This window comes from Nycticebus coucang, chromosome 2 (genome assembly GCF_027406575.1).
Source record: "Nycticebus coucang isolate mNycCou1 chromosome 2, mNycCou1.pri, whole genome shotgun sequence".
Lineage (NCBI taxonomy): Eukaryota > Metazoa > Chordata > Mammalia > Primates > Lorisidae > Nycticebus > Nycticebus coucang.
Genome location: NC_069781.1, coordinates 19,495,274 through 19,509,432, shown reverse-complemented (window position 1 = coordinate 19,509,432; position 14,159 = coordinate 19,495,274).

Sequence of the window (14,159 nt, the reverse complement as noted above, 5' to 3'; positions counted from 1 at the left end):
GTCCACGGGAGATTGCCGCCTTCTCTACACTCAGGACAAAGTCCACGCACTTATTTATCCACTGACAAATTGTTTGCCAGCCTCTACTATTTCTTAATCCTTAGGTGAAAGTTATTAAGCGCTGACTTTTGGCCAAACTTTGTGCTAAATGCTTTGCACAGATCGTCTCATTTAATTCATGCTAAATAATTTTTGCAATTTGCCCTGTTTAAATTGGGCTTTGACAGGGGAGAAAATAGACACAAAGAACTTCAATGACTTGCCCACATAGACAGTTAAGTGGAAGAAAACAAATTGGAACATGTTACAGGGACAAGTAGCTCACCTAGCTCAATAGTCTTATCCTAAGGTATAGTGAGTGGTATAGGCAGATCACCTCAATATTCTGAAAGTCATTTTCTTTACATCAAAAAGGAAAAGCATAGTTAAGCCAAGAAACAACTCAGGATACCGATTTTCACCCATCTGTAGGTATCATTAGTCTCCATGATGAGATAATTTCACTTCTTACCCTGTCCCACACTCTGTGCTTGAAAATAAAGTGAGTCCATTTCAAATTATTATATGTGTTTGTCAAGGAAAAGAAAAGGGAAGGAAAGCAAACTGTACTACGCCTATGTGTGTTTGTGTCTGTGTGTTTTATAGCTTAAAAGACAACTCCCAAAGCTGTACATGACAGAAACTTACAGTTCCCTACCACTAACAACTATTTTGCACTTTCTTATTTTTGCCTCCCGAAAAGCAGATGTGACCTTTATGACTCAAGAAGTTTGTTTGGCCTAAGAGGGTGAGGATTTACCTTGCCACAAAGTAGGCAGCATAGAACGGTGAGCTGGAGGAGGAAAAATTTGTGGACCTTTCATGCCAGTTTTGACAACCTACCTCTGACATCTTTGTACATAGAGGTAAAAGCTTTCAAACTATTAAACCACTACATCACCACAATTTAAATTTTTTTCCATTTACACTATTAAATTGGCTAAGAATAGACATAAAAACTGAATTCAAATCTTAGTATTGAGTTTTCTAGTAGGCAAAGTAAAGAGGGAACTCAAGGAGTACATTAGTGAAGGTTTTTAAGGGAAATAGAACAAATAAAAGATAGATAGATGATAGATCAGTAGATAGATAGAAAGAGGAGATCTAATTATGGCTAATTTTACCATGACCTTTAGAGTTTCTTTGAGAAACATCCTGCTTTATCAATAATGTGTGATTCTTCTGTGACTGGCCAGACTGTCTCTTTGCCACTCTCCATTAGTTATTCTTTCAAATAGGACTCATGTTCTTTGGTGGAAAATAGTTGTACGTTAACAAGAAAAATCAGAACAATGGGACTTCTCAACAAGACTCATGAGTCAAAGGTTATAGTTCCAGGTGCACAGGTCCAAAGTCTGGATGGTCTTGCAGAAATGAATGGACTGTTCTTATAACTGCAAAGGAAAACAAATAAGTTTCTGATAATCAGCAAATAATTTATTTTATTTGTCAAAGATCAGCAGAAAGCATATGACCACAGAATTCTGGATCTTTAGAGTTGCAAGGACACTTACAGACAATCTGGATTATATTCTACACTTAAACATTCAGAAACTGAGCCCGGAAAAAGGAAGAGCCAGGTTTGAGAAAATGCATAAATTACATAGAAAGTCAAAATTAGGATTCAGGCCTCTTGAAAGCTAACTTTAAAAAGACTGGCGTAAGAGAATTACATGACACAGGTGAGTTTTTCCTCCTGCCACATTGCCTAATATGCCTCAGGGGTTCTCATTCCAGATTTCATATTCATTTGATCTTCTCTTCTGGTAAAGTTTAGGAAAATGTCAAATAAATGAATAGTTGTCTTTGATGATTATCCTAGAAGATATAGGAGACATTGCCTGTCTTGAAGGAAATAGTATTCCCTTTAAGAAAGCAAGACCATGTAAAATTGATATTGTATCATGATTTATAGCAGGGGCTTAAAGTTAAATTCTGGTTTCCTCCTATTACTTACTAACTGAGGAATCTTGGTCACATTACTGTGGTTGTGATGTTAAGAAAAGAATCCAAACTATCTTTCATAGGCTGTATTTTAAGGATAAATAAAATAATGTCTGTAATATTTGCAGCAAGAGTTTTTTCTTACAAGGAATTGGTAAAGTTTAGTTAGCCATTTTTAAGCAATGTTATCATCCTTGCACAGAGTGAAGATCTTACCCAGAAAACTTCAGTGATTCACTTAGATATATGATTAAAGAAGACCAAGTAAAGCTTAAGTCTTCCAGCTGCAGCTTCTTCCTGATACAGGAAATGAAAATTATGAGATGTATCATTGAATACACGTTGACATTCTGAATACACTTGACTGTTGAGTTAAGATGAGAAAGTTGAAGGTGTTGCTAGAAGAGATGGGATGTAAGCACAACCTTCAAAAGGACATAATATGATTAAGGAAAAGAAGAAATGTTCTTAGCATAAAAAAAGTCAGACTAGCAATGTGCAAGGCATTTGAGGGGAACAGAGAAAACATAGACTGTCAAATAAAGATAGTCATGGGGCTCTGTGTGATTTGATTCCATCCATTCATTTAACAATGGGCAAAGTTGTCCCAGGAACAGGTGACCACACAGATCCAAATATAAAGTTTCCAATCTCTGGATTCAGTGTAGAACAGCATGCTGTGCTCATTGATAATACTTTAAAAAAAAAAAAAAAAAAAAAGCTCAGCAAATAGTTTACACAAGGTTTGGTGCAGAGTAAAGGTTCAATTAGAAGGGTAACCATATTATTCATTGTAAAAACCAGTATGGGCTGGGCGCAGTGGCTCACACCTGTAATCATGGCATTCTGGGAGGGAAGGCTGATGGATTGCTTTAGCTCACAAGTTCGAAACCAGCCTGAGCAAGAGTGAGACCCCTGTCTCTACTGAAAATAGAAAATCTGAGGCAAAAGGCTCACTTGAGCCCAAGAGTTGGAGGCTGTTATGAGCTATGATGTCACATCACTCTACTCAGGTTGACAATTTGAGACTCTTTCTAAATAAATAAATAAGGAATAAATAAAACCAGTATAAAAGGGGTTTCTATTTATAATATTACATCAGGACGACTTACATAAACCAGGACCATCACAAGCAAACTGAGATATACGGTTGTTCTGTGAATATCTCTCAATTACAGTCTAATTGCTAACTGTCCTTCCCTTAATAAATGCCCCACCTTCTATATGATTTTCTGAGATTTCCTAGAAGACCCATTGGTTGTCACCAACAAAAGCTTTTTTGTTTGTTTGGGTATTTTTTAGAACAGAGCACATTCTTAACATTCCTAGGTAACAGATGCATGAGGTAGATTAAGCTTGGCATTGATTAATCTTTTTAACCTAAACCAAGGCCACTTTGTATAGATCTTTTGCCCTCTATTACTAAGCCCCTTGTAAAATGTTTATCCAATTGACTATTTCTCCACCAATTCTCTCTATATTAACCTTATGGATTAGCCTTTGATATGCATTGTATCAAAAGTCTACCAGAAGTCCAAGTGAATTATACCTGCAGTGACTGTCATCTTCTTTGAAAAATTAATCAACTTCATTAAACATGAGCTCCCTATGCACATCTATTGTTACAGATTTCTGAAAACTGAGGGAGAGAGTGGAGACAGACTGCTATGGTGAAAAGAACTCTGGCCTAAAAATCCAAATTCCTGCATTCTAGTTTTAGTTCAGCCATAACCAGGGCTGTAACCTTGAGCAAACTGCACATAATCTTCGTGAGGCTAAGGAATTTAATGTAGCAATTAAAATGTACCTTTTGAAATTACAAAGAAGGTAAGCAACCTGCCAGCTATGAGGCATTAGAAGGGTATTTAATTTGCCAAAACCTCAGAGTTTATATTAGTAAAAAAATGAATAACTGCACAGAAGCTTCTAAAATACCCTGATTTAAATGATAAATTGATGTTTATGTACAGCACTTTGCATTATTTTAGTTGTTGCTTCTTATGTGATAAATTGTGCATAAAAGATGCTGAAGTCCTTATCCCAGGGACATATTAATGTGACCTTAATTTGGTAATAACAGTCTTTGCAGATCAAGTTTAGATGAGGTAATCAGGATAGGCCTGACCCAGTACGACTGATGTCTTTATACAAAGGGTAAATTCGGACCTGCACAGAGGGAAGATGATGTGAAGACTCATGGAGAATGCCATTCACAAGCCAACAAATATCCAGAAGCTATCAGCAGCTGAAATACCCAAGGAAGCATTCTTCTCCTACCTTGATTTCTGGTAGGAGACTTCTGGCCTGCAGAATTGTGAAACGATAAACTTCTGTGGTTTTAAACTCCCCACTTTGTGGTACTTTGCTGCAGCATTGCTAGAAAATCAATGCATTGTGCATTCAATATTGTAATATACATTTTTAAATTTTCACTTAAAGTTTTCCCTTGTAAAGTGTTTAATTTTTATCCTTAAAGTTATTATTGTATGGCTGCAAGTAAAACCTGAGAAGCTTCAGTTTAAGTTCACTCATCTCCTCTAGCCAACCTCATAGTTCTTACATGCATATGTGTTGCAAGTTATAAATGACTCATTAAGTGTTTTTATTTTTTTAAGTTTTATGTTTTAAAGAAATTAGGAGAGAAAATGGTATTTTGTAATTATCCATCTCATTACCATTTCTACTGCTATTTTTTTCCTGCTATTTTTCCAGATTTACATCTGATATTATTTCTTTCAAACTGAAGAACTTCCTCTAGGTTTCTTAGCAGTGCAGATCTGCGGGCATCAAATCTCTTCTCTTTATTCTCTCCGAAAAGAAATTATTTCATCTTTATTCTTTACGCAATTTTAGGGGGTATATAAGTTTCAGAATGGTTGTTGTTACTGTTCATTGGTACTTTGAAAAACGTCATTTCATTGTTTCTGATGAGAAGCCAGTGATCATTTAAATTTTTGTTCCTGTATAGGCCATGGATCATATATATGTATATAGGTTGCCATCAAGATTTTTCATTTAATTTTGATTTTTATCACAATCATTATATTGTGCTTAAACATGGCTTCCCTTTTCATTTATCCTTCTTAAAATTCAATGGCACTGGGAAAAGATTAAACTATTACCTTTTCATATACTTTTACTGCCCTATTTTCTCTCCTTACCTTCTGGGACTCTACTTATATTTATATTGGTGCATCAGATATTATCCCCAAGCATCTCAAGTGTCTGATCCTGATATTCTTAGTCTTTTGTTTATTATTATCTCTTTTTCACAATGAATGCTATGTATTAGTCTTCTATTTTATTAACTCCTCCTGCTATCTTAAATCTGCTCTTGTGATTACTAATTATTTTAAATTATTTCAGAGTTTTTCATTTTTAATTATAGAATTTCTATTTGCAACTTTGTTTAGCTTCCATCTCCCTGGTGTAATGTTCTATATTTTTTATTCATACAGTATTTTATTTTAAAATAAAAATGTCCTTGAACAGAGTCATAGTAGGTACTTACGGTTGGTCTCTGAATTATCTTATTTCTTGAATACAAGTCACATTTTTCTCTTTCTTCATATGTCTAGCAATTTTAGATTGAATCTTGAATTTTTTGATAAATGTTGTAAAGACTCAAGATTATCTTACCTTTATTTCGATTTTTGCTATCAATATCCTTGTGTTTTAGTATAAAGGTGATTTGCCTGAACTCAAAAAACAAACTCTGATACCCCGGCTTAGGTTTTTTAGTCAGGCTCCTGGGATTCAATCAATACAACCATAGTTCAGGGATCATCTGGCTATTTTGGAAAATTTCATGCACAGAAGGTATAGCCCACATTCTGTGGTTCGTTCCTGTCTGGGAATTCTCCCCAGACTTTCCAGCAGTATGGTGCCCCCAAATCCTGTTCTATGATTCTTCAAGCCAATCAGTTTGGGGTTTGTATCCAAGTTTTATGTTAGCACTCTATGGGGTGACATTTGAGGACAGTCTCTAACCTAATAGCCATAACAATAGAAAACTCTTCCACTGTTTGTTATCTTTTTTATTTTATTTTATTTATTTTTATTGTCGGGGATTCATTGAGATTACAAAGAACCAGGTTACATTGATTGCTTATGTTAGATAAGGACCCTCTGTAGCTGTGTCCCACTCCCAAAAGGTGTAACTGTTATCTTTTTAATCCCAAGATTTGAACCCTCTGTCTATTTGCCTCGTTCATTTATCAGTTTCATTATGTAATGATTGCTAGTTACGATTTATCTTGAGTTTACAGTTGTCATCTATAAGAGGTTTGGTCTGATAAGGCCTACTTAGTATTTATGAAAATTTAACTTTTCTTTCCCCAGAGTTGTTTAAATCAAATAAAGGATATCTCTCTGACTTCATAGACTGTAGATTACCATACGATTCTTTCCTGTAAATTTATTCTGGACTCAGACTGCTGTATTGAGTTTGCTTTTCTCAAAACATAGATTTTATTTAATCTAGGGGTCAAATCATCATCATTTCCCTACCACCAGAAAGGTGAAGGAAGTCAGGGGTAACAGCTCCATTTTTTAAAAATGGTGGGCTAGAAGTTTTACAAATCACTTCCAATCATATTCCATCATTTCAAACTATATTCTCTTGGGAACACATAACTGTAAGTGAAGTTAGGAAATAAAATTTTCTGAAGGATGGGTCTGTACCTAGCTGGAGCATGGAAAGGAGAGGAAATTGAATTAATGGCAAGAAAGTGAGAATGCATTCTGTGGGAAGATGTGTATTCTTTCCCATAGTGTTACTCTTCTACCCACCTAGCTATCCATGTATGCTCTACAAGAATTGTCCCCAACCTTTTTGGCACCAAGATCAGTTTTGTGGAAGACAATTTGTCCAGTATTTCTATGGATGGGGTGGTGTGGGGTAATAGAGCCAGAGACACAGCTCAGGCAGTGATGTTATACAGCCCAGGCGTTGGGGACCAAAGCTCTGCATAATATGTATTCAGCCCAGTTCCAGGATTCCTACACATCCTGTTTTATTGTAGCTTCTAAGAATCTAAGAACCTGCTCATAAATATAAAAAATATCCACCCTCTCCTCATGTTCAAATATACAATGATTAAGTAGAAACAGTATACTGTTCCTATAAAAAATGAAAAAGCCAAATTATGAAAATGGAAAAAAATATAAAACACAAAGCAGTTAATGTTCCACAGGTAAAATTAAATTATACTTGTCAGGAATTGCAAACATCCACTCCCCTGGTAGTGAAATAACTTTCTGTTTTAGATCCTGGTTTTACTCTTTGAGAAGCATTTTTCCAATGTCTTTCATAACCCATGGCCTTACCCTCTGAATAATTCTTCCATTTGTAATATTCTTTTTCATCATACATGAAATGAAAATTGGAGGGTATGTCCTTGGATGGTAACTGTTTTTCCCAGTTTTTTCATTGTGGTACAAGTTTATGGCCTCAGGGGTAGATTTAGAGTTGGTGCGATTACTGTCTTTTGCAAGCCATCCTCCAGTTTCTTTGGTAATAAAATGCAAAAAGAAAAAAAAAAAGAAAGAAAAAACCTAACAACTGTAAAGTTGACTTCTGATCTATGCCTTAAACTTAATTGCATGTGTATATATCCACAACCAAATAGTTTATATGTTTATATTCTTTAATAATATGCATGTTCCTTATTTTCTGCAAGATCCCATGATCATATTATGTTTATCTTCCTCAATTTTATGGATTTTGACTTGAAGTCACTAAAACTGCCAAATGTACAAGAGCGTACAAGCATCACCTCTAATCTTATTTTTGCTGATGGAAGTGCACTTAGTGACAATCTCATGTTATTTAGGATATGGATACTGTTGACTTCTCAGCACTAAGGTCTCTATGTTTCTAAACTGTCAATTTAGGTTGCAGATTGTAGATAATCTAGGTAGACATTATTCAATCAGTTTAAAGGACTTAAGAGCAGAGCTGAGGCTTATGTGAATAAGAAATTTCTCCTGTGGACAGCTGCTTCAGCTCATGCCCGAGGGTACCACTGTTCCCTCCCTCATACATCTTGGTGGTCTATCCAACAGATTTTGGATTTTGCAAGCTAGGCCCCACAATTGTGTAAACTAATTCCTTGCAATGAGTATGTTAGTATATATCTCTTGTTGGTTCTGTTTCTTTGGTTGAACCCTGAATAGCACACTTCTTGAGATTACATGCAAGGCAAGGCAATAAAACATTAAGAAAGAAAATTCGAAATCAAATAAATGAAGAAATATACCGTGTGTAAAGATTAGAGTACTAAACATTGTTAAGATATTCTCCAAATTGGTATTTAGTTTTAATACAATGCTAATACAAATTGCAGCAAGATTTTTGATCAAAATTTACAAACTGAATCTAAATTTTTTATAGATAAATAATGGACTTCACAGAGCAATTTTTTTTTTTGAAAGAAGATGGTTGGTAGTCTTGAAGTACCTAATTTTAAGACTTATCTGTTTTAGGACTTAAGCTTCAACTATGAAGCAAGAAAGTGCAGTTTGGTAAAAAAGACAGGACAAGGGTGAGCGTAACACCACTAGATGACCAGGCATAGACCCATTTATGTAGAAGTTAAATTCACAACCAAAAAATTTTCAAAGATACTTTAATGGAGAAAGAATGGTGTCTCTCTTAATTGATTCTAGAAAATATTGGATATCCACATGCACAAAACAAAATAAAACAATAATAAATTAACCTAAATCTACACCTTAATTGTACTCAAAATTGATCATAGACTTAAATATAAAACTTAAAATAAAAAAAAAAACACTTCAGAAACAATCTGTGAGAAAAATCGTGATCTTAGATTAAGCAAAGGTTTGTTAGGTAGGATGCTAAAAGCATGAAAGTAAAAGAAAAAATTCACCAATTGGACTTCAGCACAAAATTTCAAACTTTAGCTTTTGCAAAGGCACTGTTAAGAAAATAAAAATTGAAGTCTTAGGTTAATTGACAAAAAAGATTTTCAGTGCATATATCTAATAAGAAACTGTTATTTTGACTATGAAAAGAAGTCTTTCAACTCAATAATAATATAAACAGCACAAGGGAAAAAGGAACAAAGGATTTGAACAGTTACTTTACAAAGAAGAGACACAGATGACAAATGCGGTCATGAAAATATACTGCACCTCTTCAGTCATTAGGAAAACTTAATGAGTCACTATTATACACCTATTAAAATGGCTAAAATAGATACAAATGGGCCACATCAAGCTCTGGGAAATATGATGAGTGACTCTGATGTATTGCTGATGGGCAAAAATACCTCGTAAAGCATTTGGCAATTTGTGAAATTAGATATAAACTACCATGCGACCTAACAATGTATTTACCTCAGAGTAATGAAGATACATGTTCACAGAAAAACATTCATAGCAATTCTATTCATTATTATCAAAATCTGGAAACAGCCCTTATGTTTATCAATGAACATATTCTATATCCTTAATTGTGATGGCAATAATAAAACCATACACATTTGTCAAAGTCCGTACAACCGTACATTTTACATATATTTTACCGTACTAAATCATACAGAAATTAAACCGATTGAGAAAAGTTAATCCCAGATGAATCACAGTTTTAAATATGAATATTTCTTTCATAAGAAATCATACATGAATATCTTTGTGACGTTTAGGGAATTGTACCTTAAACAAGACCTCATCAGCTTTCCTTAAAAGAAAGACTCATCAATTAACCACCTTAAATGAAGAGTTATTTGCCAAAAAAAAAAAAAGTTAAGTGGAAAGTTCACAATTTGAAGGAAGGTATCTTCTGAAGAAGTAATATCCTGTGTACATAAATCATTCCATACATGATTAAAGAAAGAAGGCAAAAAACTCAATAGAATAGCTGGCAAAAAATTGATGAAGCAAAAAAATTGATCAAGCGTTTCACAAAGGAAGAAAAAATGTAAAATAAAGTCATAAAAAGACATCTACCTTCAATAATAACAAATTGCAGAATAATAATAACAAGGAGATAATTTTATACCTATTATTTTAGTCTTAGAATGTAAATCAATGGGAATACTAATGCTCATTAGGTGGAAATGCAAATGAGTGTAAGCTCCTTAAGTAACAATCTGACAATTGTCTTGTAAAGTTGAACCATCATGAATCCTACTATCTGGATATTTCAGTCCTACACACCACACGTATTTAATATTAACTATTGGTAATGTACTGATTCACGTGAACATAACTGAATTTTAGAAATGTGGTGTTGAATAGGGGAAGAAAAGCTTCTGAAAGTTTTCACAGAGTCTGATACATGTTTACAATATGCTTATATTAGTGTAAAAAAGAAAGCAACAAGGATGCTAACAAGGACTCACACATGTTAATAATTTAGGACAATGAGCACTGTGAAGCACAAGTTATAATAGTTAACTTTGGTGATTTTAGAACTGTTTTGTGTCTTAAGTCAGCTGAAATGTGAAGCTGACCTTGGAAACAAGATGTCTGATAATCTCCTTTAAAAGAACCAATTTTAAAAGGAAAAAGAAAGTGAGGTTGTAATTGGAATAAAAAGGTAAGAGGACACTTACCCACATCTTAGTCCTCCCTGAAATACCTACAGAAGAAAGATGAGACCATGCTTGAGAGGAAGTGGCTATGTGAAGTGTCTGTTAGGAAAAAAGGTGTGAAGGATATTCAAGATGGATTTCGGGGTACAGAAAATTTTGTTTTTGACATACCAAGAAGTCTAGAAGGCATATTTAAAAAAATAGGATGAATGGAGAGGAGTGGGAAAGGAATGTAATCTGTGGTGCCAAGAACATAGAAATTCTATGTAATGAACAGACACTTGCATTTTTAATGGTGAAGAAACATGATAGAAAGGACAATGTTGTTGGACCTTGAGGCATCTTGAATGAAAGCAGATTTTGGGGGCTGGATGTATGTGTGGCTCCAAAATTCATACATTGAAATTCTAACTCCTAGTGTATCTGTATTTGAATAAGGTGTTAATTAAGGTTAAATGAGCTTAATAAGGATGAGTCTCCTGAACAAGGGGATTAGTATTTTTACAAGACACAGCAGAGGTCTCTCTCTTTCTCTTTCTCCCTCTCTCCCTCCTCCTCCCATTCGCTCTCCCTCCCTCTCCTTCTCTGCAGGCGAGCATTGAGAAGAGGCCATGTGAGGACATGGTGTGAAGGTAGCCATCTGCAAGCCAGGAAGAAAGCTGTCACCAGGAGCTGAATTGGCAGGCACCGGGATTTTGGACTTCTGGTCTCCACAACTGTGATAAAATAAAGTTCTGTTGTTAAAGCCATCCAGCCTGCGGTATTTTGTAATGATAACCTGAGCAGACTAAGAGAATAAGTTATCATTCAAGTGAAAATACATGCCATTTTTCAGGGACCCTGGGTAATCTCAGTTTTGAAGATAAAGATAGTGTGAAGAGCTGGTGGATGAGCAGGAAGGGATGGCTTTTTTTTTTTTGTAGAGACAGAGTCTTACTGTACTGCCCTAGGGTAGAGTGCCGTGGCATCACACGGCTCACAGCAACCTCTAACTCTTGGGTTTATGCGATTATCTTGCCTCAGCCTCCCGAGCAGCTGGGACTACAGGCGCCCGCCACAAGGCCCGGCTATTTTTCTGTTGCAGTTTGGCCGGGGCTGGGTCTGAACCCGCCACCCTCTGCATATGGAGCCGGCGCCCTACTCACTGAGCCACAGGTGCCGCCCAGGGATGGCTTTTTTTAAAGAGCTTCGCCTGTGGCTCAGTTGGTAAGGCGCCGGCCCCATATACCGAGGGTGGCGGGTTCAAACCCGGCCCCGGCCAAACTGCAACCAAAAAATAGCCGGGCGTTGTGGCGGGCGCCTGTAGTCCCAGCTGCTCGGGAGGCTCAGGCAAAAGAATCGCTTAAGCCCAGCAGTTGGAGGTTGCTGTGAGCCGTGTGAGGCCACGGCACTCTACCGAGGGCCATAAAGTGAGACTCTGTCTCTGAAAAAAAAAAAAAAAAAAAAGAGCTTAGTAAGCCGCAATGGCTTTATGGGACCATCCAGTGTGTTTACTGCCTCTAACAGCAGGAGGTGTGGTCATCTTGAACATCTGAGAGGAGATTTCCAGCCTCTGTTCACCCTCGGAAGAAATCACTGCTTTTTTCATTACCATGTAGTAAAACTCAGGCCGTGGTTTGGGCACCTGCTAAGACAGGGACTTCCAGACCTGAGATAAGTGAAGATCTAGGTGCGTGTCTGGTTCATTTTCATGGAGCTGTTAGGACAGCTGGGAACAATGGCAAGACGAAGATGCATGTTGGCCACTAATAGAGGCAGATGACCTGAAGAAATCACTGCTTTGCTCAATAAAAAGGTGACTATTAGAGTAAGTCCTGTGACTGCTGGCCTGGGTCCTGATTGCTTTCCCCCTGTCCAGCAGAAATACCTCCATCTTTCAGCCAACAGAAAACATCACAGATATGAAAGCGAGCTTTGGGGACCACATGAAACTTTCATTTTCCAAGATATATGTCCCTCATCCCCTCAAGGAGGAATCTTAAGCCATAGCACTTTACATCTCACGAAGGTATACTTTACATCTCACGAAGACACTTGATCTCCTAATCCAGGCTTGCTTCTGTGCTGGGTCTTCCCATCTTCTCCACGTGTAGCTGCAGGAGTAGTTTTCAAACATGAACATGAGGGCCTTTCTCTCTTTCTTAACCATCAGCAGTCTCTTACTGTCCTCTGAAGGAAGCAGAAACTTGTTACTGTCGCCTACTCTGATTCCTTCTTCCTCATTTCTGAACTCGAAATTAGTTGACCTGTCCTAAGTATGATTTGCTCAGCATTACCATACATTTAGCACATACGATAATTATTTATAAATTTGAAATAAAATAAAACATTAAAAAATCTTAAGTTCTCACGGCCAAATCATTGTACATGCTCGTTTCCCCCCCTTTATAGAACATGTTTTCTCACACTCCCCCATTCCACACAAACCCCAATGATACACACATACACACACAGTGTTCACTTTCACAGCCTCTCCCGTTCATTCTGCAGGCCTCAACATGGGCTGTTACAGGAGCAGCCTGTTACATCGCATGGATGGTAATTTCTTCCTTAGTTGTCTTTCTTACCTAATAGAACACAAGCTCAACGAAGGCAGCAACTGTGTCTTTCTAGCTGATCATTTATGGTTTACAGAACTCAATACAATGTTTGGTCAAGGGATGGTGAATAATGAAGTCAGGGATGAAGAAAAGATGGAAGAAGGAAAAAAAGTTGTTCAGAATTTTACATTTTGAGTCAGGCTAGAGGTTAAAAAAAAAAAATCAGTTCCTTTTAAACCAAACCAAACAGATGTGAATAGGTGGGGCCCTGTGTGTTGCTATGTTGCCGATGGTTAGGGCTAAAAGTGCTTGATTTTCTGTGGATATACTGTTCTCTATACCACTTCAAGTCCGGGGTGCAGCCAGCAGTACTCTCCTTTATCTTGGCTATAGTTTCCATTCTTCTGTCTGTTCCTAGTTTAGGCATCTGCAGCGCTGGTCCAATCCAATCTCTGCAAAGCTGATATTCACTGGGAGGAAAAAGTGTCACAACTCCTGTTTAGATTGTTTGAAATTAATAACTTACATATTTTCATTATGTTAATGGAGTCTTACCGAAAAGGGAAGGTCTTGTTTCATAATGCTTTTAACACATTAAACTCATTATTATTTTTAACAACAAAGCTAAAAACCTAGAGAGGGAAGCTATGAGGTAGGATCATGATCTGGGTTCACACGTGAGCTCCATCCTTGAGAGAGGCCGTGGGTAAGGAACATGACCTTGCTGAATCCCTTTTTTTCTTAATCTCTAAATGGACAATATTATATATAACACAAAGTACATAAACAGATAAAGAACAATGAAAGCACTATTATAGTATTAGAGCATAATAGATAACCATAAAAGGAATATATTATAATGTTCATAGCGAATCCTTTTTCTGTATTATTTACTCTTTTTACAGACAGAAAACATGGCAATCTTCTATCAATTTTCTAGTTTTGTCAATAAAATTATGGCAGAAATGTATATGGAGTAGATTCCTTATTATAATTCTATCCTGTCCATAATTCCTCTTCGAATTATTTAGCTATCAGAATCCTCTTCAAATACAAGGTTTCCACAGAGTCTTTT